At 35.9% G+C, this 7,124-nt stretch overlaps 1 pseudogene across 1 annotated transcript; it reads left to right on the top strand.

Moving 5' to 3' along the window:
- The first annotated feature begins 1,092 nt into the window (after positions 1-1,092).
- Positions 1,093-5,921, top strand: LOC143597754 (65-kDa microtubule-associated protein 3-like; annotated as a pseudogene). The gene is made up of 6 exons (XR_013146987.1): positions 1,093-1,317; positions 1,414-1,623; positions 3,188-3,343; positions 3,431-3,590; positions 4,612-4,796; positions 5,313-5,921. The product of XR_013146987.1 is annotated as a 65-kDa microtubule-associated protein 3-like (transcript).
- Positions 5,922-7,124: the final 1,203 nt, after the last annotated feature.

Here is a 7,124-nt window from a genome sequence, read left to right as displayed (position 1 = left end):
TCTTGAGGCACGGCCCCGTGCTTTAATGTGACATGTGCTAATTCTTTTTGTCTTATCTGAAAGGTGACCATGGCCCCGTGGTTGAGGAGGCACGACCCCATGCTTTTGTCTTAAGTGCTTGTCTTTTCTTGTAGATTTTTGTCTTTTCTTTTATTCAGAAGCATGGGGGCGTGTTTCTTGTTTTTCATGTGTATTCTTTCGTTTTTCTTTGTCTTTTCGCTTGTATCTTCGTTTGAGACTTGGGTTTATCTGAAATTGCATTTTGTTATGATAAGTAGCCTTCTGAGCTATGTTATTTGATAGAATGTGCAGTTTTTAGAGATTATTTGATGTTATTTATATACATTAGTGGGCTAGGCCAAGGAAATAGCAATGTACCTTGAGTGTGAGGGAGAGGTGGCCAACCTCTTAGTCATTGAACCTCTTATTGAAATCTGCATTGTTACTAAAAACTTGGAAAAGATAACGGTTAAGAATATATTATCCTATAGTTAATAATAAGGATCTGAAATGAATAAGTGATTGGATAAATATTACCCATTTTAGGATCCTTGATCCTTAAATGATACTTGATCCTAATTAGAAAAAGTACTTCTTGAGATAGAGAGATGGGCGGGTTGGGTAAAGGGTCATTTGTTGAAATGGGTTGGGCTTTGTTGATTTGTTAACCGTTATTTTCCATTGTTAACAAAATTAACAAATGGTTTATTTGTAGTTATAAAACAATTTTAACCATCGGCTCTTGATTCTTCGTTACATAGTGTGCTACCTTTTCTTAATTTTGGTTAAAATAACTGTAAGTTCCTATTTTGGTTGCATAATGTGTTAGTTGTTCTTGATTTGATTGCATAAAGTGTTATATTTTCTCTATTTTGGTTACAAAAACATTGTTAACAATCAGTTCTTAATTTAGTTGCATAAAGTGTTACATTTTCTTGATTTGGTTGCATCAAGTGTTATTTTTTCTTGATTTTCGTTACAATAACCATCTTAACAATCAGTTATTATGGTTTGGTTACAAAAACAATGTTACTAATAAGTTCTTGATTTAGATCGCATAATGTGCTACTTTTGCAGTCTGATCAGAAGACAATGAGCCTTAAGGCAGAACTCAGAGCTATTCTTCCAGAATTTGAAGAAATGAGAAAGAGGAAATCCGAGAGGAAGAATCAATTCCTTGAAGTTATAGAACATATACAAAGGATACAAATGGAAATTTACGCAACTTCTTTCAAAACAGTATTGGATGAAACTGATTTATCATTAAGAAAACTTGAAGAACTTCATGTGCAGCTACAAGCACTTGAGAAAGAGAAGGTAAGTCTACCCTTTTCACCATCTACATTATTAAATCTTCAATAAACAGGTTTGTTTTAAAACTGATTACTTGTTGCTTTTGTCCAAAATATACAGAGTGATCGAATCAAGAAAGTTCTAGACCACATGAAAACCTTAAACTCACTATGTCTGGTGCTTGGAATTGACTTTAATTAGACAGTTCATGAAATTAATCCTCGTTTAGCATAAACCGAAGGAACAAAGAGCCTAAGTAATGATGCCATTGGGAGTCTTGCTGCTGCTATACACAAATTACATGAGGTCAAAAGAGAGAGAATGCAAAGAGTAAGTACATTGTTATATTTCAAATCTAATGGGTCAAAAGAACCGGACGTTATTTAAATAGTTACAACCTCTTAAAATTGCTTTTCTTTATCAGAAAACTGAGCAGGTCAAATGGATCGTAAGACCCTCCGCTATGGGGCGCGGAAAGGAGGGATGGCGGGGGCCCTTTGGCGCGGAACACCGCCAAGGGGCGCGGAAGGTGATGGGGCGCTGTTCCTCCGATCAACCCAACGTCGGGCGTGCTTGTGAATTCAGGTGGGCCCCTTCCTCTTTAACGGCTCTTTTTCTCTCTCAAACACACATACATACATATGTATATATATATATATAATATTTATATATTGGATGGGGCTTGGATGGGCGCCCTTACCATAGCGGGGCATTATTGAATGGGGCTTCGATGCCCTCGGTGCTTATGTGGCGCTGACGTGACATAGTGGAGGGGCTTCGAAGCCCCTCACCATAAAGGATGGCCTAAGTGACATGTAGTGTATTCAAATACTTACAGTTATAACTTCGAGAATTGCTTTATTCAAAAAGCTAGATTAGAATTTTCATATAGTAGTTCTATTTATCAGAAAACTGAGCAGGTCAAATGGATCATAAGGTTATGCGTAGTGGATGGTCTACAAATGGGGGCGAATTGCAACATGTGGCGCCCAGTCAGCAAGGGGTGGAAATTTGTTTTTGGAATGTAATGGTGTTGGGGCTACAAATTGAACCCACAGTGTCTTTTTTTATTATTTTCTTTTTATAATTGAACTAAACAAATAAAAACCAATTTATTTAAATAATTACATAAAAATGTATTAAAATTAAAAAATAAATACAAAAAAATACATAAAACTAAAAAAACACACACCAATAATAAAAATAAATTGTAATAAAAAAACACACCACAACAAAATACATATAAAAATACAAATAAAAAAACTAATCTATTCGTCTTCATCTCCGTCCTCCTCCTCGTCTTCGTTGATTAATTGATCCCATATCTCGGCAGAATTCGTGGAATCCGGGGAACCCATTGAGTTTGAAGAAGTATGAAATGATGAAAATGACTGGTATTTTTATGTTTGAGTTTGTGTATGATATGGTGAAAATGATTTAATTAGTTTGATATTTATATTAAGCTTTTACTTTAATTTATTTTTTTTAATTTAGCAGTCCAACGGTAATATTAATATAATATTATTATTTGCTTCTTCAAGCCGGTGACAAAAGAACCCGGCCCCCGCCTCTTTTCGCCCACATATCATCGGGGGGGGGGGGGGGGGTGTTCGCGCCCCTTCTCGCCCAAACTCGCGCCCCACTACACTTAGTCTAAGTGACCTGTAGTGTATTCAAATACTTACAGTTATAACTTCTAGAATTGTTGTATTCAGAAAGCTAGATTAGTATTTTCATATGGTAGTTTTATGCATATTTAATACATTAAATATTTACAAGATTCAACCCGGGCCCGTTTTGATCCATCAGAAAAATGGCATATTCTGATCCGAACCCATTTCAACCCATCGCTAAACCCGCTAACCTTATTAATTTGCCAAACTTCTTCTGTTAGCTCCAAAATATTGCAAGATCCCTATTAGAGCTTTGGAATTTGATGGATACGCCCATTGAAGAGCAACAAGAATTTCAGACTGTTACCTGCAACATAGCTGCTTCAGAGGAAGAGATAGCAGAACCCAACTTGCTTTTAGTTGAGTTTATTAATTATGTAAGTAATGGTATTTAGAATTATTTATTCAAAGCGTAATTGAGTTTTTCAAATGGTAGAAACTATTAAAGTTTTTTTCTTTTAAAGGTTGAGACTGAGGTTTCGCGGCTTGAAGAGTTGAAATCAAGCAAAATGAAGCAACTTGTTTTTAAGAAAAAATTAGAGTTGGAGAATATTTGTAGAAAGACTCACTTACTTCCTGAAGCTAATAGTTCAATGGAGATTGCAATGGAAGCAATTGAAACTGGTATGCATAATTATATGTAAAATATTTTCACTTGATATATGTTACATGCATGCATGAATGGGACATTGGGTAAAGGGGCAGAATTGGTAATTTCTTCATTAACTTTTTTTTATGAGTTATGGGCCATTCAAAAGTTTATGGGCCAAAGTTGCCAATTGGGTTGAAATTGGTGATTTTTTTATGAGTTATGGGCCTTTAATATAATATACTCAAAATACAACGTGTGTGTTGGGTGTCGTGTTAGAATTGGTGATTTTTGTACGGGTCAAAATGGGTTGAAATTGTCAACTGTCATCAGTATTATACTTAACATACAACGTGCGTGTTAATAACAAGTTATAATGGGTAATATATGCATGGATAAAAACAGGCATAACACTTTATAGCTAGTTTCTACCCAAAGTTTCAGTTTTTTAGATCAATAATTTGCGTGTCAAATATGAGATTATGAAATTTATATTATTTAAGTGATATTTCTTTTAAAAGAATATAGTTTAGAAGGTTTTATGCATTAAAATACACTTTGGAAAACTTTTCACATCTCAAACCGTTTTGACTTTTTTAATGTACTCATTTAGTGGTAATAGGGTCACATTGCCACCTCTCATTATCATACTTAAAATGCAATGTGTGTGTTGGATAACAAGTTATAATGGGTTAGTTTTTTTACGAATCAAAACGGATTGGGTTGTCCCATAACAAATACACTTGTGAAAATTATATTATGTCAGTGATAATCTATTTTAATATACCCATTTAACCGGTTTTCTTTTAAGGGGGTGTTTGGGATTCCTTATTTTACTTCATTATAACTTTTCATTATATTAATAAGTTACAAAGTGTAACTTATGGAACTTTTCATCTCACAACTTAAACAATCCCAAACACCTTATTACTTTTCAAAAAGTTTATAAGTTATAAGTTAGTAAAAATAAGCAATCCCAAACACCCCCTAAGCTAAACTTTATTAATATACCCATTTCACCCATAACCTGAATCGGCCCATTTACTATCTTCACAGGAAAAAGGGGGTCCAGGATGTCATATGGTGGGCAAGTAACAGAAGATTATCACTCGGGGGAGCTATGCATGCAACTAAAACTGATCTTCACTCCGTTAGAGCCACGCCTAATACCCGACATGGCAAAAAGAACGAACGACAGTTAAATAATAACCGGGATGATGGATCTTCGAGCCTTTCTGTTGGTAAAAATAATTCTATTATTTTTCTTACCATATTTATATCATACATAGATAAAAGAAAAAGGTGGTTAATATTTCATAATTTGACGAATTTTGTAGTATAAATCTATTCAGTATACAGTTAAATTTTATAAACATAGTAAAATAAGTTTAATAAGTGTTTTAATGATATTAATAATGACGTAAGTTTAACAACGAAAGCCAAAAATAATTATCCACAAGTCAAGGTATCCGGGTATCTAACTTAGTTTTAAAAATTCTCCCTTAAAAGAATTATAAAAAGAAATTGAGAAGGGTAAAAATGACTTTTTTTAGAAGGATCTCCTATTTTGAGAAAAATATTCTTTTTAATGGGTAATATAAAATTCTAAAGTTTTGAAAAAATAAAGGTAAAATGATCATTTCTTGAATTGTTTTATTTTAGATGGGTAAATTTGATATTTGTTTTATAAATTCTCCCTTAAAACAGGTATAAAGAAAATTATTGTTAATGAGTAAATTTGGTATTTCTTATTTCAGGGAGAAGAGGTTTGGACATAGCTGGACTTCCAGCAAACAGAAAACACTCCAGCAGCGAAACCGAACCGCCACAACGACAGCCGATCTTCCGAACACCCTTTTCACCATTATCTTCAACCGAATCATCAAAAACCAACATAACTTTACTTGAAGATCTCAACCGAAAACACAGAATGTTGCAGAAAGCATTTCAAAACAACACCACACCACTTACAAATCCTTCCAAAGCCATAACAGCTGCAACAGATGACGAAAACAGAACTCCTGAGACACGCATGATCCCAACCGTGCCTTGTACACCATCAACTGTTTCTGTCCCAATGCAGACTGTGATGGCGCCTGCACCAACGCCTATAACGGGTGTGAATCAGATTAAGGAGATGGTGATCCCTGAAGAGGTTGTTGAATACTCTTTTGAAGAAAGGAAAGCTGGTTTTGTGGCTCCGAGAACACTACTGAAGACGGTTGTTGCGGCTTAACGATGTTTTGTGAAGTTACTTAAGTAAGTAATTAGGATACTTTGATTTGTTATGGTTTAATGGTTGTTACTGCTGACAGACATGTTTGGTGTTTGAAGTCAATTGTAATTGGCTTTAATGACTTATGTTGATGTTTAATGACCTATGTGAGAAAGATTTACCACTTTTATTCCTAGGTTGAGTGGGTCTCTGTTAGGGTCTGGTATGTTATATATTGAATTTAAAGTAGATGTAGGGATAAAAGGAAGAAAGGTTATTTTATTATAAACGTAAAGAAAGATTACAAGATATTCCTAGGTCTAGCCCTCTTTTACCGCATACACGGGAGCCATGGCAATCTTATCTTAAATCTAAAACATATATTGGCTATTGATACCTATTAATAGAAATATAATTACACTTAACCCCCTCCCAAAATAGACAAATGACAATTAGTACTAAAACTAGAACATGATTCCTATCATTACTCCTCCCTTCAAAACAGTCTTGCCCTCAAGACTGGTAACGACAATTGGCTCGACAACCAAGCGGAGGCTTCCCCGAGAGCGTTTTCAGGTGGTCGACCCTGCCCATGCACCATCCACAAATGATATGATCCAATACTTAACACAATAACAAGACTGGCATTCTTGTACCACCACTGAATACCCGGTAGTTCTCTAGTAGAGAAAAGTCCAATAAAGGTAAACATGCCAAAAGACAGAACCCGGTCAGCACGAGTGAACGAAAGTGTGCCTCATTTCCAACCAAGGCGTCTATCGCCAATTTGAACGCAGGCCCAAGGAAATGAGTGACAAATTGAACGTCCCCATAAAACGGGCCCAGATTTGGGGAGTATCGGCCCACAACAATTTTCAGCTCCAGATCGTGGCCCACCCCCGTACCAAAGCCCACCAAAGATTATCCAATATGGCCCATTTATCAACTAACAGCCCCAATTTGGCTTGAACGGCTGGTTGTTTGTCAGATTTGCCAGCGCCACTTGTATTGGATTCAGAATTGGGGATTATTGTCGTCATTCGAGCGGGTAGGGATGGCAAAATAGGAAGAGAACATGAGGAACGATCCAACACAAAGCCAATTTTCCAGATCTAGTGACGGATCTGGTAGTACTGACTGGGATTTGGATGTTAATGTCGAGACCTCATGTTCCGATTTAGCTGAATCCAAAATCGGTGGTGTAGGAGTAAGAGATTTTGAATCAGATCCAGAGAAAACCCCACCGGAAAATCCAGATCCCAACGAACCATCGACGTTCTGTTTTTCTCTCTCATCAGATCTGGACACGAGTGCCTCCAATTGAGTTATTAGAGATGGAGGTGAAGAAGTAGGA

Source organism: Bidens hawaiensis, unplaced genomic scaffold (assembly GCF_021521415.1).
Source record: "Bidens hawaiensis isolate Kalapana, Puna unplaced genomic scaffold, B.hawaiensis_p1.1 tig00048986_1, whole genome shotgun sequence".
Lineage (NCBI taxonomy): Eukaryota > Viridiplantae > Streptophyta > Magnoliopsida > Asterales > Asteraceae > Bidens > Bidens hawaiensis.
This window is presented reverse-complemented; position numbering and strand designations above follow the sequence as displayed.